Source organism: Dermacentor albipictus, chromosome 4 (assembly GCF_038994185.2).
Source record: "Dermacentor albipictus isolate Rhodes 1998 colony chromosome 4, USDA_Dalb.pri_finalv2, whole genome shotgun sequence".
Classification (NCBI taxonomy): Eukaryota; Metazoa; Arthropoda; class Arachnida; order Ixodida; family Ixodidae; genus Dermacentor; species Dermacentor albipictus.
In genome coordinates this window covers 108197635-108218195 of record NC_091824.1, presented here as the reverse complement: position 1 = coordinate 108218195, position 20561 = coordinate 108197635, and the positions used below count along the sequence as shown (strand labels likewise).

Sequence of the window (20561 nt, the reverse complement as noted above, 5' to 3'; positions counted from 1 at the left end):
ACCACACTAACTGCTTATATTACAGCTTTCAGCCTCTTGGTAAGAATGTTCATGAAGAATTCGTAATCAATGTTTCCGGTTGATGTCGATCTACACTAAGTGTATACTGTATGAGCATGTCTTTATCTCCAGCTTTAGGTACAAGAACATGTGGAATAATGTAGAACATGTAGGACATGTAGAACATGTAGAATAATATCGTGCAAGCGCCAGGAGCTTAAGACGTTTGGCGCGTTAGGTGCATCGCATAACAACAGTTTACTTATAAAAAGCGAGCCAGCGAATCTCCCATGTAGTCGGTGACAACTCAAATATTACGAACGAGCTCCACCCATAAAAAGCACTCAGCGTGCCAATCATTCACCTCTGAAAGAGAGCCACATTGTTTCATTCTGGCTCGCGTGACGGGCGCCGCCAATAGCGTTGTGGACGTGGCATCGCGATAATTGCGTGCACGGAGGGAGACCGACGGGAAACTTTCGTCGTTAGTCAGCGCGCAGTGAAATACAACGTTGGCTTGACGTTCACTGCTCAGACTCGGAGCGTACACACGGCAGCCCGGCAGGAACGTTATATAGCGTACTCATTGTGTGCATGCGCTCAATTAACGCTCGTGTCGGCAGCGGTAGGCAGAACGCTTCCCTTATTCCGCCGCGATTGAGCGTATATATAGCGTCAGCGGTGCATCCATTTCGCTGCACCAAACAAATTCGACGTCTCTAATGACCCTGTAACAAACGTTACTAGAGCCATAGCTGATTTTAGCAATCCTCCGCGCGCGAGCCGCGCATGCGCCGTCGCCGGGACAACACGGCAGCGGCGGCGCCGACGGCGTGAATGTGTCCTGAGCGTCTGTACAGTCACTATCGCAATGAAACTATTGAGACTATGGACTCGACTATCGATCTTTGAAACGACCTTTCTTTTCAGAAGTGTAAATGAAAAGGAGACTTTTGAAGCATAACATTATCGAACTAATGAATAAATACAACCCAACATGCAGCTTTCGATAGAGTAATCAGAAACCCTTGGTTCACAAGGACGCTATAAAGACTCGGAAACAACATTAGAACGCCCATTTCGCACAGCTAAGCGCCAAGCAAAATCGCACGCCTGGGAAAAGTACTGTGAAGCTGAACACGAATACTTGGCCGCGACTGGAAGGGCTAAGCGCTCATTTTAAGAAGTAGAGCTACCAAAAATGATAGTCGATAACCCCAAGCAATTCTGGAAGCTGATAAACACAAATGAAACGCGCGCTATCACCCTCGCTAACAATACTGGTGAAATCATGACTGATACCAACTGTGCAGACACCTTTAACAATGCATTTTCATCTGTTCTTACTGACAAATCCGAAGAACCATGTTTCACATAACCACTTATTATTACTAAAGCCGTGAAAGCCACAACGTTCAGCAGTAGTGGAAGATCGTGCGCAATAGATAAAAAAAAATTCATCTGTCGCTGGCACAGATGACATCAATTCAAAAATGTTGAACAACCTGTTCGAGTATTTTCTGTTTATTGTTTTCACAATCACTCTCTGAAGGATCTATTCCAGATGACTGGAAAATCGCGAAGGTTACTCCCGTGCACAACACAGGTACTAATGATTAACCTCATAATTATCGGCCCATTGCGTTAACAAGTACACCCTACAAAATGGAACATGTCATTAACCCCCAAATCACGGCATTCTTAGATTCCAATAACTTCTTTCAACCATCACAGCATGGATTTCGTAAGGGTTCTTCATGCGAAACTCAACTGGCCATCTTTCTTTATGACATTCACGCCAACCTTGATATTAATATACAAACTGGTGCCATCTTCCTAAGTTTCCCTAAAGCGTTCAACTAAGTACCTCACTAACGCTTGCATCTTAAACTTTCCTAACTGAACCTACATTCAAACATCATCAGGTGGATTAACGAATTCCTCACGCATCGCTCTCAGTCGGTCTTTATTAATAACCAACCCTCGAACCCACTTCCAGTCTCTTCCGGCGTCCCGCAGAGTTCCGTCTTCGCTCCCTTGTTATTCCTCATTTACATTAACGACTTAACCGAGGAGCACGTATCTTGTCGCAAACGCTTGTTCGCCAATGATTGCGTTATTTATTGTTCAGTGACTAACCCTTCTGACCAAGAATCCCTTCAGGCAGGCCTAAACAATCTGATAAACTGATGTTCGTAGTGGATGATGAGACTCAACCCTAACAAATGTTAGTACATGTCTTTTCACGGCAGTCGCAAACCCTTTGTTTTCGAATATACAGCTCCCCTGGTGACCTCATCCAGTCTTACAAATACTTAGGTATCACCATTTCTGAAGACTTATCCTGGCGTCTACACGTGATCAACCTGATATCATCGGCTAATAAAACATTAGGTTTCTTAAAACGTCACCTGCGGAAGCTCCACAACACGTCAGACTACAAGCTTACATTTCCCTCATCAGAACTGGAATACGCATCGGCCATCTCGAACACTCATTAAGCATATGTAATAAATGTCATCGAAGCTACCAGGCTCATTCACTCTTCATGCTCATACGACGTTAGCATATCATCTCTAAAACTGCAATCAGGTTTGTGTAATATTCCTGCCAGTCTTGTCTTGTAGCACAAGTTCGTTTATTCATCAATAAGACAAGAACCATACATCAGCGCACCCCCACCACGCAGATCCCATCGCATCGGTCACCCTCTTCAATATCTCCGTCCACGAGCTCGTTTGAACTCATTTTGAACTCATCACGAACTCATTTTTTTTCACGACCAGCAACTGACTGGAATGGCCTTCGCCATCATGTCGCTGCCACATTTTCGACCGCTGTAAACGCCTGCATTTTGTAAACCCCACTAATTATGTAACACCCCAGAAGGGGTCTTTAAGGAAAATAAAGTGATGTGAAGTGATGTGACTGTTATATGCCCAGAGACACCCGATACCCCTACTGCCCTTTTTAATTATGAATGCGCGCGCATCATTGTTATCACTTTTCTTTAATAATTTACTTTTTTATTTTTTCGCTTCCTCGAGCCTCCCCAAATGTATTGCAGCAAACCAGGTGCAACCTGATTAATCTCCTTGTTCCCGTTTCTCCCTCGCTGTTGCAGGGGGAAGAATTAAATGCAGGTAGCATCGGGCGCAATGACTTGGTTCTTAGAATAACCTAAAGAAATAATTTTTACGCAAAATTTCCTCAAAGGTCACAAGCCGACGATGCACTGATGACGATAGATACATCGATTTGTTAACACACATGTGTAGTATTATTAAAAGTTGAGTTTTAAATTTGAATTAGGCACTGTGTTGAAAATTTTTGTCTACAGTAACGCATTCATTAAATCCTCATGCAATTTTTGTAAGACGCCGTTTACGTTATTTGGGCATTAGTGGCTGTGAGGAATAAATGCACACTATATTTTGCTGCTGGAAAGGCTGTGCAAGGCTGTTAGGTGCTCTTGGTGAACTTCGTTGACGTCACTTCAATTCGTCGAAGCTGGCTATCCTGCAATACACCAACATCTTGACTTTTTACATGACTGATGCATCACACCTCCCTTCCGTGACTGCGAGCACAACGACACTTTAATGGAAAAGGACTGCAAACTTCAAATTGACTGCCCCCATTTCACTTCACTGCCGTGCATTTAGATGCAAATGATTGCATTGCTTTAGACTAGGGGTGGTGTACTCGAAGTTGGGAATACGAATCGAATATTACACACTCACTGTTCGTATCAGTTTCAAAAATGAAATATTCAGCACTTCCGAATGGTAGAGTCTAACCAATTTATTTGCAACAACCTACTGTTAAAATCTTGCTACTTGTCTGCTAAACAAATTACCTCAAATTATCAGAAACGAAGCAAGGACAAATGTTCTCGAAGTAATGCAGGTACAAAACGGGTAATGCAAGGTTTGCTTACGGCTTCGCGGCGGAAGCCTACAGGACGTATGTATTATGCTCATAGTCTGCCATTTAGTGCTCTTGGAAGACTAGCCATGCAGCAGCGCTATCTTTTACGCTACAACCAGTGATATTTTCCTTGTAAGGATCAATCTTACGCATGTTGGCGGCAGACAAGTTCTTCAGCAGCTTCTGATAACTGATGATAACTTCTCATGAGCCCCCATAACTTCTGATATTTTTTTTCGGCAATCATTTATTCAGCGTTTTTGAAAAGCTGGTCATACAGCAGCCATTCATTCTTAGAAAGCTGGTTTGCAACCAGGCTCTGGATATGGTGACAAGTAACTCGAGTAGGTTATCTAAATTACAATTATTGATCTTGTGTATTAAACTGATCATTTGTCCCTGATAGTCAGCTGTTTTTTTTTATTTTTTATTAATAATATGAACTGGAAGGAGATGCTGGCCCCATTGTCTTTTGTGTGTGTGTGTGTGTGTGTGTGTGTGTGTGTGTGCATTAGCCATGCAGGCGTGGTACCTAAGTATATACCGAAATAAACCGAAATCGAAACCATGGCGCAATGAGTAGGACGCCCCCGCTAGGTTACAGGACGTCAAATGCGTGGTCCCATCATCATCACCCCATCGTCTTATAAACCCATCGGTTTATAAGACGGGTACAAGCAGCCGTCCGTTTAGACATCGGCTTTCCAGAGGCACGTTGCTCGGGAGAGGTTCGCCGAGGGCGCTATGCGTGCAATGCAAGAACCAAGAAAAAAAAGAAAAAAAGAAAGACTAAAGAGCTCTTTAATGCTTACTATCTGTATTCGATTCGTATTCGAAAAAATTGATGTTGCCCCACCTTTACTTTGAACGGTAGAAATATTGCGTTCGCGGCCGCAAGACTTGAATGTCTGAGCACCGTATTTGCTCGAAGATATGTGGAACACGAACTTATGTTCGACCCCTATATATTAAACTTGCCGAGAAATTAAAAAAAAACATCATAACTCGAATATAGGTCGACTCATATCCTTATAGAAAACCGAAAAACGTTAACCATGACACACCTTTATTCCCTGTAAACTAGGATACTAAATCTTGGTTGCCGGTGAGCAAGCTTCATCAACGTTGGAACTGCCTCAGAAATCGTCCTTGGCACCCCAAACTACGTCGCCCCTTGGGTGCCGTCGAGTGCGTTGGATATGCAGAATTTCTTATAGACAGTCTGTCTAGTCTCCGGAATGGCTTTACGGCGCGGGTGCGACGGAGGAACTCTCTTAGCTCGTTGCTTTTGCTGGCTTTGTTCACGAATGTAGGTCGAGAGTCTTTAGTTACGAATACAGTTCGGCAGGTCATTTTGGGTAAACCTTTCAAAAAATAAAATAGATTGACTAACATTCGAATAAATACGCTAGTGCGTTAAGCAAAGATTTAGTGCCCAAGGTAGTGCTTCCTACGTAGACGGCAGTCCTTGGTCGGCGCCGCCCGTTCTGATGATACCGTAAAAAGTTACGCACGACACGGAGGCTCAAAGGAGGAATACATATGCAAATTTCCTGCCGGAAATATCTAGGAAAAGACGGAGTCCCAGTACCCGGCTTGTTCTAATACATCTGACACACGGGACAGAGATCTTTCTCCGGTCGTCCTGGAAGCATATGCAGGAGCATTATGTATAATTTGCATATATATATATATATATCAGTAAGCTTTACTTTTGTACGTCAACTTCAATTCTGTCGCTTCTTCGCATTTCTCTACACATGTCATCGAGCTCCTGAATACTTGAAACGACTCTGATGTACATTCATATGAAGCGCATCACCAAGTGATGTGTTCTTTCATGCTTATAAGTGACGAAGCTGGTAAAGTTAGCATATGTTTATAGGCTACACTCACATAGCATTCGATAATACCGCGAGCGTCGGGCCGAGTTGGATGTAGAGCTGAAGAGCTCCGAAGTTTCTAAACGAATTAAAACAATGCTAAATGGCTTTTTCGGGCCGTCTATTCATTCCTCGAAGACTGCGGCCATGCTAAATTGAAACCTTAACTTGGACGTTAACTAGGCGTATTTCGCCATTCTCGAGTTTAATGCGCGAGCGGTCAGGTGAGTGGAGAAAACCTGACGAAGTAAAAGGGAACCCAAACAAGATCCCTCGCAATAAATATGTTAATCACAATGCCTACACGCGGTGATTTGCGAACACCGTACGGCTCCCAGTCTCAACGACATCTTCCTCTCATTTAAATATCTAGGTATACGCTGCTGTTTCTGTATGAAGCCGATTGTTCGACGGCGGACGCTGCCGCCCGAGCCGGAAGCCATTTCCAAAGGACACAAACGTGAGGCGAAGAATAGGAATGATAAACAGCTAGGAAGGACGAAGGGGGCGCCCGCATATGGCACCTCGTGTGCGTTCCGGCGCAAAGCCGCACGCAACGCGGGAAGCGCGATGTTGTGGAAGCCGTGTAGGAACGCGTGCCAAAGCAGTCGTGAATTTCCGACAGGTGGCACAATGCCTCGACGGAGGTGAAGGGAATGCGTGCGCCACAAGAAGAAAGGCCAGTCACTCGAGCGCGCATGCTGCCAGCGCGACAGCGTTTCTGCACCATTCACACGAAGTCAGCAAGGCGTGTTGAACGCGCAGTGGTGGTGCGGCGACGCCACGTGGCGTGGAAGGAATAAAGAATGATAATGGCATAAAGGCGGAACTGTAGGACGAGAAGATTTTGGGGGGAAGAGAGCGGGAGCGGAAATGAAAGGGGAGTTCTTGCCATCTTTCCATCTGAGCTTCCAACAGCGACTAAGAGCCCCTAGCAGCTGAGCAACTGGGTTGCGCACAGAGCGTTGAGCAGCCCCTCGCGGGATGCCGAAATTCGCGCCCGGCTGTCTTCCCGTTTTTCTTCGCAGGCAACGCGAGGCCTAGGTGACGGTAACGCTAACGTCGTCGACGCAGTTATGCGGACGTGAGCTGGCAGGGAAACGTACGGTGCGACAACCCGAGCTCTTTCGGAAGCCTGCGAGACCTCGTCGAGTGCGCTGGTGGTTTGTGCGGCCGTGCAAGTTACATTGTTCAACGAAAAACCGTTCATTTTTCTACTCCGTCCTCTTTGTTTTTTTTCTTCTGTGCAAGCACTACGGAGAAACCTTGCGGATCGCTAGATATCGTCATGCGCCGGCAATGACACCTTCACCAATGACAATGACATTAAGGTTATAGCGCACCGTCCCAGTCTGTGTGGTTAGTGGTTTCGATGCTGACGTCGTTCCAGCCGCGAGGTTGACAAGCCGGCGATCCCTGTCGCGCGCCACGTCGCAGACGGCTGGGTGGAGGAGAAGACGTTCGCGCTGGAAAATGCGCATCACTGAGTCCATGTGAGTAAGGAAATCGTCTCGCATCAATTTATTAGACGTTGCTGCACTGTCTGGTATGTCTTAGTCATGGGTCCGAAACCTCACGGAAAGTGCCATCGTTACGACCACCTATTTCGGCTGTAGGTAAAAACTATATTGACAACTATTCCGCAAAGAATTACGCAGCGCTTTCGTTAGTCTATATGTAGTGGTTCTCTTTAAAACCATCCTGCTCTGTCGAAACATCATTTCTACTCATGCTGGCCTGTCAAGTGTGTCACGTCTGGTCATACGCCTTTACGTGCATCGATTTAAGAAAGTAAATACGAGAACGGGGTAACTAAGTGGCAATATACCTTTTTCGATTGTGTTACTATTAAACATTATTTCATGGTACTACGCTCTACGTCATAAAACAACTATGCGGGCAGAAATACCTTGATCTGGGTGAGATGGTCCATCAGTGACAGAGAAGCTTGTACAGCGCATGCAGTTTAGTGCGCTGCATAGGTGCGAAACATAGGTGGGTGCATAGGCGGGAAACATCGGAGTAACTGCGACGCTTAAAATTCTTTGCCTCGCACCGAAACCTCAGTACACGAGTATTTTTGCATTTCGACCCTGATGTAGCCGCAGTCGTTGGGAATGCTACCCGCGACCTCGGGGTCGGGACACCACAAGGTTACCTGGGACACCAGCTGCGTGGAACTCCTTCAAACTATTCCTACAGCTTTTAGCCCAGACAACTAACTAGCGCTCTCTCGTAAATAAATTGTAGTTAAAGAATCAAAAATCCTTTTCTGGCTGTTTGCCTTTGAAACACGGAAAATAAACTAAGAGCCTAGGGGAAGAAGAGAATGACCCGCACTGATGCTGAATAACAAGTGCGTGTTATCACTTATAGCAATCATCGCAGATGGATGTGAATACAGCGACACGGTTCACGGAGGCTAAACACGTCAATGGCACTTGCAAACGCATTTTACTTGACGAGACAACGTAATTACAAGCAAATATCATTGAAACATTGCATTAACTCCTGCACAGTGGGGTAACTTCCTCGTTAAGCTTGCGCCGACAACAGCATTGCTGAACGGCGTCCGCGAGGTTACGAAAACAATCTTTCAGTCTTGCTGCAAGTTGCTACAGAAAAAAATATTGAAATAATATGAGATGCGGTACCGTACTGAGGTCAATGCTTACGAGAGGCTATTAAGGAAAGTGCATGCATTAGACAGGCAGCAGCTTGAAATGACGCGAGTGGTGTTATATTTTTTATGTTTGCATTTTATTCTTTGTCGCCCTCCAGTTGACGCCTGGCTTAAACTTTGGAAGCATTTCCTTCGAAGCCAATACGCCACTTATAGCAAATAAGCTTGACGCATTGGTCCGTAGCTCGAGGGTGCTCGCGTGTTTAGATTCGTGATACCGTTTCAGGGAATAATTAATCCGCAGCTTTCGGACCCTCAAGACATGCATCAGCCTGAAACTCCATACATAGACTTGAACGTTAAAGTTGTGGCTAATGTATTTCTCCAAATTGACTTTGTTTTCTTACATGTTTCATTATGCGTGCTTGCAGCAGTTCCATTCTACGGGTATTTTTTTTAACGTAGCTCGGAGTTTGGAGGCTGTGTTTTAATTAGGCTTATCATTCAGATTTGGCTCAGGTCACAGGAAGCATTCTGTCCTTGTTATATTATTGCATACGGTGATTAGATTGTAGTGGTCACTGGAGGCTGTGTTTGACACCGTAGTGTTTCTAAAAATTCAACAGGGTTTTCGCTTAGGTTAGTTGCTGCTAAGTGGACCCTAGCCCATTCTTTTATTTATTTATTTAGTGGTATTTTCTTCAGAGCCGAAGTGACTCTTTTGGGTAGCACAACAAACAAACGAGTTAATGGCAGTCTTCTCAAAATGAACCGCAACACGAACACACATAAAAAGCCCTATAAATGCTCCTATTCATCCTCGGACCATGTTACTTAGGCTATAGATTCCATTGTCGGAGCAACAAGCAATGTCAGGTGGTGTCAAGCTTTACAATAAACATTAAAATGGCGGTGAGGATAGACACCTTACCAAGATAGCACACCACTCTTTACCAAGTCCACTTTGATCATAAACATCCTTTAGCAGAAAATAATTTGGCTGAAATTTGTTGCTGGGGAAACTGTTGATTCGGCATTTCAATTCTCTCACACGGTGTGTTTTTTGTTAAATGTAGCGCAGTAAACCACACGAAAGGTAAAGGTTACCGAGCCCGCTGATCCTTAAAGCATACTAATTGTATAGCGAACATGTTACTTCACCGTTCTATTCGCTAGTGAAAATACAATTTGTAGCTGCCCTTCATACGTCAGACAAAAGAATCTGTTTGGTGAACGCCACGAGGCAGTTTGAACAATTGCTTACAGCTTCAACCTCAACGCATTGCTACCTGCCAACGTTCCTCTAACGCAGAACAATGTAGTTTTGCAGATGAAGAGCCTGATTTGAAAATCTTTCTATTGCGACAGATATCTTTTTTCCCCAGTGGCTTCTAAATTTAGAAAATTATCTGCAATTGTGACAAAAAAATTCAGTTCTATGTTTAGACCAATTTTCGCCGAAAGTACACCCAAAAAGCCCCTGGTTCCTAATAATGCATACCTACAGTCGAGCCTGTCAGACGTGAACCATCCCGTAGGGCTAGCTGTCGTGTTATTAACCGAAGGTAATAATGCTTGACTAAAGTGAATCTCGCAGCCTAAAGTTTAAAATATACTAAAAATGTGTACGCTTCACTGCCTACCTTGTTGTGACAGCTGAATTTTATGTTTCATTAAAAAGAACATTGCGTGAGGAAGAGTGGGAGGAGGAGAAGGGAGAGGGAGTTATTATGTGTTCTAAGCGAAATGCCTTCCTGTATATCGCAAATCAAATGGTCGTCCATTCCAATAGCAGAATGAAGCTCATTTTGGTGACCTTTATATTATTACGTAAAACCGCGGTGTTCGCGAATTCGCAGGCCGTACGAAGCTCACTGATTTGACCAGCACAGCCGGCACGTCTGTTTCCATGGTGTAGCGCTTATCACGTGCGCTTCATACCTATAAGGTCCCCGGTTTGATTCCGGGTGAAAGACGTGCTTTCTTTTTGTTTTTTTAATAGTAAAACTGTTCTTCCTTTTTGCTATTAATACTCAACTACAGCTGACACCTCACTTACTTTTGGCGCGGTTACAGTCGACAAAAACTGAACATGTCAGTGGATCAATTTTAATGTCACCTACGACGCCATCGAAATTAATCCTGAGACCTCTATTACAAGTATTTCACAACATGGCTTATTTTTATTGTAGCGCAATTGAGGCATAATAACCCTGTCGGAAAAGCCGAACAGCAAAAGGCTCCCCAAACTGCACAATGGCTACACCTCGCAAGCAGGCTATACTTGTGAACGAAGCCAGAGCAGGAGCTACAATTCTGCTATATAACTAAGTGCCTGTTATATTGATGCATTGGAAGGTTCTAGTTAAAACTGTGTGGGGCAGAATACAGCTTATTAGCGGTGAAAATAAAGGGTGATCGATCCTCCTTTTATTATTATTTCGCATGATTCTTAGTCAAGGATGATGCTATTTTCTGACCCCACAAATTTCTACGCAACTTTCTCGAGATAGAAGACACTTTCGTACGGGACAGCCTTTCTTGCTGAAGTTCTGAAAAGCGGTGGAAGAAGAAGTTTATTCTCTGCAAAAGGCAGGGACGTCGGCCGGAAAGTGAAGTATCTGGCCTGCTGCTCTGCGCAAGGGAAGCGAAAGAGGAGAAGAAAGAGGATTGCAGTGGGGGACGATGATGGGAGAAACGAGATGAAAGTACACATCGCATAAGTGTTACCATCACAAGCGCGAGTCCAGGCCCGTGCCGCCTAAGAAACGTGAAAAAGTACGCATTGCCTCTATCGTCTTCCAACTCTCCGGCCATGCACCTAGCAGGAGGTCCTCCGATAGAAGTCTGCTGTCTGAATTAATTACAAGAGTGCACAGATGCATTGTGACACTTTCAAAACATCCACCAGGAACTCTTTCGGGAATTTAAACGTGTTGTTATTACTCGTCGCTCACTGCTACATTGTGCTCTGGGATGACAAGTTCCAGTTTTCGTTAACGCCCTCTATCTACTAATTAGAAATCACCACATATCAAACAACACGCTGCCAGAAAGATATGGTGTTTTGCAGGCCAAAACCACGATCTGATTATGAGGCACGCTGTTGTGGGGGACTCCGAAAATTTGGACCAGCTGAGGTTCGTTAACGCGCACCTAAATCTAAGTACACGAGAGTTTCCGCCCCCATCGAAATGCGGCCACCGTGGCCGGCATTCGATCCCGCGACCTCGTGCTTAGCAGCCTGACACCGTAGCAATTGAGCAACCGCGGCGGGTGAACGCGCTACTTACTGCAACACGGCACCGTAGTGCAACCTGCAGATGGCGTGGACCGATCAAAACCGCGACCTTGCGAAAGTCGATGGCGCCACGCGGAGTGGCATCCGGCGTCAGTGGATCATCATGCTAAGTCTCAAGCAATCTCAAGTGCAATCTCAACTGTCGCCAGCCTGATAAGCAAAAGTACAGAAAGCTGAGCGAGTTGGAGGGGATTCACAGCTACACTACGTCCTTTGTCCTCGCCTTGTCGCACCATATTTGCGGCAACCATGGATTAAAACCTAGTGAGGTTAACGTACTGTTATAAGTACCATTTACACTTCAGCCGTGGTCCGTTGTGAGTCCTGATGTCTCGCAGTGGTAATAGTTGCTGCTATTCGCCTGCCCTTCTTGCGTCTGAACCTAGGTAAAATTTCTGCGTTCCTTCGTCGTTGACTGTATCACACCTTTGAACAGTACGTCGTCTTGTCAGCATTCACGTAATTTTCATATCAACTTTTCCAGTTGCCGTTGTATTAGAATTGATAACATTATGTGCAGTTTACAAGCTGAAGTAGCCTAGATGCGCACTACACCTTCATAAGCTAGCAGTTTGCGACAGGCCAAGTATGACTTCGCAAATGCCAAAATGAAAATGTTAGAGCTCCTTTATTTTCCAACAATGGGTCAATACTGGAGTGCGGGTCCATCATTTCGGACCCGCAGCTGGATAAATTACGTAAAACACTACAACGAGCGCGTTACCTAGCAGAGGGACTCGTTTCAAACATTTGTCACTACGTGAGGTACGTACGCAAGTAGTTTTTCTACTCTTCTGCCTCGTGCGCGACGACTTTGCTCAGACAAACACAGTTCTCAAGGCTTTCATCATCATGGTCTTCAGAAGAGTATAGGCTTGGGCTGGTTGGTAATACATAGTTACACTAGAAGCATAGCGCGGGAAGGATGATCGACAAAGACTAGACAGGACAAGCACTTGTCCTTTCTAGTCTTTGTCGATCGTCCTTCCCGCGCTATGCTTCTAGTGTTTCATCATCATGCCATGAATGGTCAAAGATTCTATTCGAACCTTTTATCTACTGTCACATTGTTGTAAACTTTCTACCACGTCATATCGTTTCACCATTCCGAACAAATCCGACCTAGCAAGACGTCAAAACGACTAGGGCAGTGCCTGTAAATGCAGAACAGTGCTTTGAGCACCATAACTTTGCTCCTGGCACGATCGCATTAGTACCGCGGCAACCATACAGAAATATTACATTGTATTTCAGTGGCTACCTGGGCACTGCAACATTACTGGCAATGAAAGAGCCGACAAAACTGCCCGTGTGGCACGCGATGTACGTGAAAGCACCTCGATACCATTGTCAAGAACGGATGGAGCGCGGCACCTCAGCGGTCTTGCCCGTATTATTACTGTAAGGAAATGGAGCGCACCGGAGTTCACCAGCCGGCGCCTATATACCATGGACCCGTATGCAACATTGCAACTTTTACCGGGTTATAACCGACGGGATGAAATGGCATCGTGCCGCTTGCGAGTAAGAGTTTCTTTCACAAACGCCTACGCGTTCCTGATTGGAATGGCGGGCAGTCTCAATTGCAGCAGATGTGGTGTCGAAGAAACGACCAAACATTTGTGTGACTGCTCTGCATACGAATACGAGAGGAGTGCCCTTTGTGCAACTTTGGGGCACATGGACGACCGTCCTTTCACAGAGCAGATCTCAAGCCCGTGGCCTCGTGCGTCCGCTGTGGGCAATGCCACAAATGCTCTGGTGCGTTTCTTGAAATGCACCAGCTGTGTGACCACCTGTGACTGACTCAGTGATGAACGCTTATGTGTGCAACAGTGCAATCTGTGAACTCCTTTTTTCCTTCTCCTCTTTCAATCCCCTTTCCCCCTTCCCCACTGCAGGGTAGCCTACCATGCTCAGCCTGGTTAATTTCCCTGCCTTCCTGCTTAGACTTCTCTCTCTCCCTCTCTACATAGAAATATTCCACGTTTTAGGCCATCTTAGTAGCAGCAGTAGTAGTAATAGTAGTAGTAGTAGTAGTAGTAGTAGTAGTAGTAGTAGTAGTAGTAGTAGTAGTAGTAGTAGTAATAGAAGTAGTAGTAGTAGTAGTAGTAGTAGTTGTAGTAGTAGTATCAATGGCTTCCATTATTATGCAGCTTTGGCTTCGGTACCTGCATGACAGAGTGGGGAAAAGTTCCGTACCTTTTGCCTCGCAGCCGCTGGGAAGTTCAAAATGTCCTGCCGTATGTACAAGAGAGGAGCATTAAGTCCATTTATTATATCTGCCACTGCATGGATCACGCTCACAGAATATTTAGTTGGCATAGTTGGTGAACAGACATGACGGAAGTAGCGTGAAAAGTCGGGAGTGTATCGCTCTATTCTGTCGCCTTTCTTACGTTATGTAGCTTCTTGTTCGGTTCACAATAGAGCGTTCCTAAAGCTACTGAGTCGAGGCACGCGAGTGCTGCAGGGCAAATATGCTTTTGTTTTCTGTCGCTCAGAACCCGCCAGTCATAGGTCTGACTACATCATGGGTGGCATATATGGTAAAACAAACCTCTTAGATCAAAGGCGCAAAGTGAACTCGAATCGAACGAGGAGGCACAATTCTAGAAATCAAGTGTGCAGGCACGGATATCTGCATATTGCGCTTTCTTATGAAGCCCTTTAACTACATCACAGTTCTCGCGTCAGCCGTGTCATGGCTGGTCTTCTATACGACTGAAGAGAACACGTAAGCCTTCCGCCCTTGCACTTTCTCCGCCCAGCGTCGCGCGCTGTCGCTTTACAGCCCGCCAACTATGCTGCGCGAACAATGTCCGCACCTATTCATCGTCAAGGGCTGCGGACGCGCATTTGCGGTGTGTCATATAATCGCCGCGTTCACAGAAACGCCGCTCGCGCATAGCGTAGGTCGTGAGTGTCGGCAACGGCAAAACGCTTCCCAAGTTTTTTTTCCCCCTGGTGTTCGCCACCAAGTGGGGCTCACCCGGCAGACCAAATCCTGCTTGCCACGAGAAGGAAAGCGACTTCAAGTCCGTTCGGCTGAAAGCAAGATTCGTGTACGGCGCGGATGCAACACCACCGAGGAGGGGGGGTTTTCCCGCAGGCCCCATTTGACTGTGCCAGTGCATTTTTGTGCTTCTTTTCGTCTGTGCTTTTTACTTTCCTCGGGTGAAGAACAGTTAAGAAGGCAAAGGGGAGGGAACGATGGAGAGTACACCATACCAGAGGCTCAGTGGTTTTCGAACGAGGAGCGGAGGGGGGGGGGGGGGGCGCTTCGAGTGGCGAAATGGGTCAGACGGCGCAGGCTGGCCCACTTTCGGCGACGCGGGGAAATTTCGCGATGCCGCTTTTCGCTCGCGTCGCTGTTTGACGTGGGGCGCGCGCGCGCCGGTCGACAACGAAAAGGCAAGAAGACGCTCACCAGTGCGCGCGTATGCATTTGCCCTACGCGTGGTGAGCCGGACTCGGTGGCAGCTTGCCCGGTATACGTCGTTCTCCTCGAGCCGTCGGCGGTCGTTCGTCGGGGTCGTTAGGCCGAGCACGTGAGCTGCGTGAGATAGAGAGAGGAAGACTTCACTTTCGACAATCGTCCGTCATCGACGCCTCGTTATTCTCCTCTTTCTCGTTGCTTTCGCGAAGCGATCGCTGAAGCAATTGACATGCCATACTCGTATTACATAGGACTTCAAGCTAGCTTTCACAAATCGCAGTTTTGGTAGGGTCCTAACGCCTCTTCTTGCACCTCAAGGCTACGTTCGACTGAAGGTTGTGTTCCACCGACCTGCGGCCAAATGCGGGTGAATTGCCAGTCTGCACGTCGAGTTCTGCGGTGATTTGCGGCACGTTGTGACATTGCCGTCGCGCGGTGTGCGGAGTGCTTGATGTCAGCGCGGACGACAACCACGGCGCGATCAGAGACGCGGCTGTGCCCGAGCGACGCGAAACGTCGTCCAAGCACCGACGACCGGGTTCGTCGACTCCTTCGCCTCCTGCTCTGGCGTCCCACGCCAGGAGGGCCCGTCGCACCCGCCGCCTGCTCATAGCACCGTCTTGCGTGCATCTTTGTATCTAGTCGTCCCGGATCTCTACGGTCCAGATTCGAAAACAAGGTGCGTTCTGGAGTCCTTCGTTATGCATGAAACCTCCGCACGTGTCCCCAAACTTTCCTCGTTTTCTAATGGCCAGTGCCTCGTGTTTTGTTGCGTATTTTTTTTCCGCGTATGTATACGCTTTGGTGCGCAGAAAAAATAAAACTGCTCGCCCACGCTCGCCGTAAAGCAAACACGCGACCGCACAGTATGTAGCGCGGAACAACTCATGTAAATTTCAGTGTAGCTTTTTGTAAAGGAAGCCCCCTGTAAGCACTAGCCGTTCTATCAGCGCTTTGTTACGCTAGGGCGTTCTCGTGTATCCGAAGTTAGAGGTTGAAATCATTCTATTCCCAAGGGCAGGTAAAAAATTTACTCTCCTGAATTGTTTAGTGAAGCGACAACCAGCTTTGAGGTATCACACACACACACACACACACACACACACACACACACACACACACACACACACACACACACACACACACACACACACACACACACACACACACACATATATATATATATATATATATATATATATATATATATATATATATATATATATATATATATATATATATATATATATACCACGCTCAGGACAAGGTTTCAATTATTCCTAGTCTCTCTTCGGGCATATCCTCTTGTACAAACATCCCATCAGATCATGTAAACGTGTTTATATGATACGAAAGAACAATGAAAAAACAGCTGGTGAGGTTCTATCAGGAGCCCTGTCCAGCCTGAGCTTAGCCTTAAAATGTAATGCCGTTACTAATGTACTAGCTCGCGTCAGTTTCGTAGAAGTGAAGAGGAATTTTACAGTCGAGGAAATACACAACGCGCTCTCTTCCTCTCTTCTGCTTTGTGTATTCAAAGGATATAGATAGAGAGAGGGGGAAATTGATTTGACGAAGAGCTGAGGGTTCGGCCGGAGGCAACTGTCCTGTATAACCCGCTAGTCTGCCCAGCGGGAAGAAGAGAAATGGAGGGGCATGATGTTTCGCAGTAGTACCATCTCTAAATTTATGCATGCACTGATCTGTTCTGGCAATATCCCCTTTGTGCAGTTTCTGCAACTCATTAGAGGCGATCGAGCACTACTTACTGGAATACCGGCGTTTCTCCTCCCTGAGAAAAATGACATTAGAAATTACAGTGCGACAGCTCGGCCTGCCATTGAACACTCCGGTACTGCTGTCTCTTGGAGCGTCTGTGCTTGGGCACTTACACAGGAAAGTGTGCATCGCCTTAGAAAAACTCATTACTTAATCAAACCGATTTCATTGTTGGCCGTATTATTCTTTTAATTCCTCCTTTATTGGCTCATTTATATTATATATATATATGTTTTTTCTCTCGATTGAATTACAGCCTACTGAACCGTTTTGAACTTTCCTCGCTTCAAATTATGCAACAAAGTTATAGATTTTAGGTTGATTACTTGAACACATAAACAAAATCTCCCCGCCTCCTGGCCGATCCCCCTGGGTGGGTAAGCGCCAAAGTCAAGGTCGTCATAATAATAATAATAATAATAATAATAATAATAATAATAATAATAATAATAATGTGAATCTACGGACATGTCCTGACAGCCCGTAGAATGTGAATGTGAGCGTGTGTAGAATAGAATAGTAGAATAGTAGAAATGTACAATAGTGTAGAGCGCCCGTAGGATAGCCTTGAATGTGAGCGTGTGTTTCCGAAGAATTGTAGGAGTGCTTTCATGGCTCCCCTCGTTGGTGTGAGATATCGGGCCAAGGGCCCTGTAACAGGTCTCTTGCGTAAATTCTCGCGACCACACCACGTGATCAGTTGCTCTGCAGATCTCCGACTACTACACGAATCTGCCACGCTAAAATCCCGTGCCGACACTTGGTGATAGGATATGTGTCTGCCATTGTCGAAGTCAACGTGCTGCCATAATCGACTCACCATTCATCGGCAGCATTGCCCCTTGATTGCCTCAGTTATACAGGTCCCCCACTAGCTGCATTTTGCATATAGAAGTACTTTGCATAACGTCATCTATTCGAACCGTGTTCCAAGCCCATTACGGGGAGCTGTGGAATGAGCTTAATGACAGAGCTTAAAAACAGAAGAACGTTTGCAGGTCGTTGGCCGCCGTCGAGAGACGCTCTCTTTATAGTTTGTTTCTTATTTCTTTTTGCACTTTTAAATGTTCAACAACGACGCTGCAGAATCTCACACTTTGCGAAAAAGAACTCGACGTTGCTCTTCAGGTTTCATATTATAAAAGCACAATGATATGCGAAGAAAGCAAAACTTTAAATCGCTGCTTGAAATGACTTTGTGAACTCTGAAGCCACATTGGTACGCATTACCAGCCACGTGTGGTTTGTAGTTGTATCTTTACGAGGAGTAGGTAACTCGGTTTCTCGCATCTCGCTGCAAAAATACGTGCCTGTACATAAATATGCAGGTAAATATGAACGACGCGCCGCTTTATGCTAGGACATTTATCGCGGAAGGTAATAAAATTTGTTTATGGTAGGCCATTTTGTAACGCTGTAAGCCCGTCCCGCACGCTTATTGTTCAACGTTTCTCGCCGAGATGCTTGCAACAACCTCTGAAACGTTGGTGGCCAAACCCTGCGCGACAACGCACGCTGAAGCCACATGGCAGTTTGCAGGGCGGCCCTGAATGTTTCAGTTTATAGGGCGAAACCTTGCATCACCTTGCGCCGCAGTTCAGTTCTGTAGCATCAGTTTCAGCTGCTGTATGCGCTCATATTGCGGCGTCCTGTGCTCCACTGTCTATACCGTTTCGCAAACGCTCTTAGTGCAGGTTATTCCTTTCTTTCCACGAGGAGGACGACTTCAAGAGTTTTGTACCTCGCGCTTGAAACTCACAAAAATGAAAAAAAGCGAAAAAAAAGGTTGACCCTGTTTTATTTTATGAGACCGACTTAAATGCTTTTCGCATACACGTATCGTTTATAACTGGGGGCGGCCATATTTCGGTAGCACTGCATGCAACTAACGTCGTATAATCACAGCTCTCTTCCCTGTAACATCTCATTTTCTCTTGCTGCTTATCCCGTCGTTATAACTTGTGCTGATGGCAATACAGCAAGCGTCGGTTACGTTGCAGCTTGAAAGCATGTTACAAATGCTGCTTTTCAGTTATTGCCACACTGGTAAGGGAGCACAACTTGATAGGAGAAGATCCGTGCGTGCTTATGCTGCCCAGTTTTGGGGTAACAAAGAAAGGCTTCACGTGCTCCAAATGGGCACTTCATATTTGCAGTTACGGCGAGTAATATTATTTATGGGAATCCGTAAAAAAAAAAAACGGTGAAGGTTGCAGGATCGCACAGCGCATGCTGATGTGGTGCACGCGGCGCTGACGATATTTATACTGTTGTACAGGAGCCATTAATTCAAGATGTCTCTGATCACGTCTCTAATGTATGACAGTGGTAAATACCCTAAAAACGGCAGCCATACAAGTATGGGCTTGGAGTCGCGTTATTGACCGTTAACATCAAGCCACTGACTTGTCTCACCTTTTTTTTTACCTCACAGCTTTCAAAAGCATAATTAAAATTCCAAGTAGTTCTTTCAGTGAGCTCCTGCAAGGTCACAAGTTCAAGCGTGAAGAGAACAGCAACAGATAGTACGTGGCAGCAAAAAAAAAAAGGAAATATTTCGGTCGAGAGCCACAAGTTATTTTTCGAAACTTAGAACTCAGGCGACAGGCATTCCGTGAATACCTGTCCCCCATCCCCAGTGTAGGGTAGCAAACCGGAGACTCATATCTGGTTAACCTCCCTGCCTTTCCTCTTCATTCTCTCTCTCTCTCTCCTGAATGTTGCTACGGTTGATGTTTATTCTGTAATCGTCGACTCCGTCCCCGATAGGCATGTCGTACTCGGAAGACTCCCATGTATCCGCACGTTTAGAGAAGGGCTTTTTAACACCGATCCATCGAGTTGACGCCGGAAACCCCTTTTCAAGCGTAACGCGAATCTCGGGCACGCGGTGTCCTGCGCGCTGTGTATCGGTGTGAAAAGCAACGCGCGTGGAAGCTTCCTTCCGGTGAAAGTGACGCCGCACGCGCTCCGACGGCGCCGACCGGAGTCTTCGGTCATGCATGGTCGGCCAGCGCCGGGCGTGTTGTGCCAGTTTGGGGACCGCACGCGCGGTGTGCGCGGGAAATGCAGATGCGACGGGGCCGAGCGAGCGAAAGCGGAGCGCTAATGGGGAACAGACGCAGCCGTTGCCTGGAACTGCGACGATCACATATGAGTGACCAACCGACGACATATCAGTGGTGACGGCGATGGTACGAAAATTAGGACGGAAATTACGGCTTGGTGCAATTATGTCCGGAAAAAAGAAAGAAAAAAAAGTGTCACTGATCGCGTATGATTCCATAAAATAGAGACTGAGGGAGAAAGAAGACGAGAGAGAGAAAGAAAGAGAGAGTGAGAGATAAGGTAAAAAAAAAAACAGAGGGGGGGAGGAAAACTATCAGCCCAAGCACTCCGTACAGGTGGTTCTGAAACGTGCGGCGCCGGTGTTTATCAGTGGGTAAACCCCGATGGTTCGTTGAAGTCTCTCTCAATTGTTGCTTACGCCTTTGTGTTTCTTAATGAGGTTACACACACGTTAGGCTGCGACGGAGGGAACGGCGTCAGTGACGGTGTGCCCGCAGTCCGCCGTTGTCGCTGGCGTTCGATGTTTCGAGTTTGCTC

At 46.2% G+C, this 20561-nt stretch overlaps 1 protein-coding gene across 2 annotated transcripts in view; it reads left to right on the top strand.

Moving 5' to 3' along the window:
- Positions 1-6687: 6687 nt before the first annotated feature.
- The window catches only part of LOC139059238 (serine proteinase stubble-like), a 63670-nt gene continuing 49796 nt past the window's right edge, over positions 6688-20561 (top strand). The window contains exon 1 of one of the 2 annotated variants that reach the window (XM_070537383.1): positions 6688-7306. The gene's annotated coding sequence lies outside the window, so the exon portion shown is untranslated. Of the gene's footprint in view, positions 7307-15187; positions 15856-20561 lie in introns of those variants that run through there. The other variant, XM_070537384.1, reaches the window with a different exon arrangement.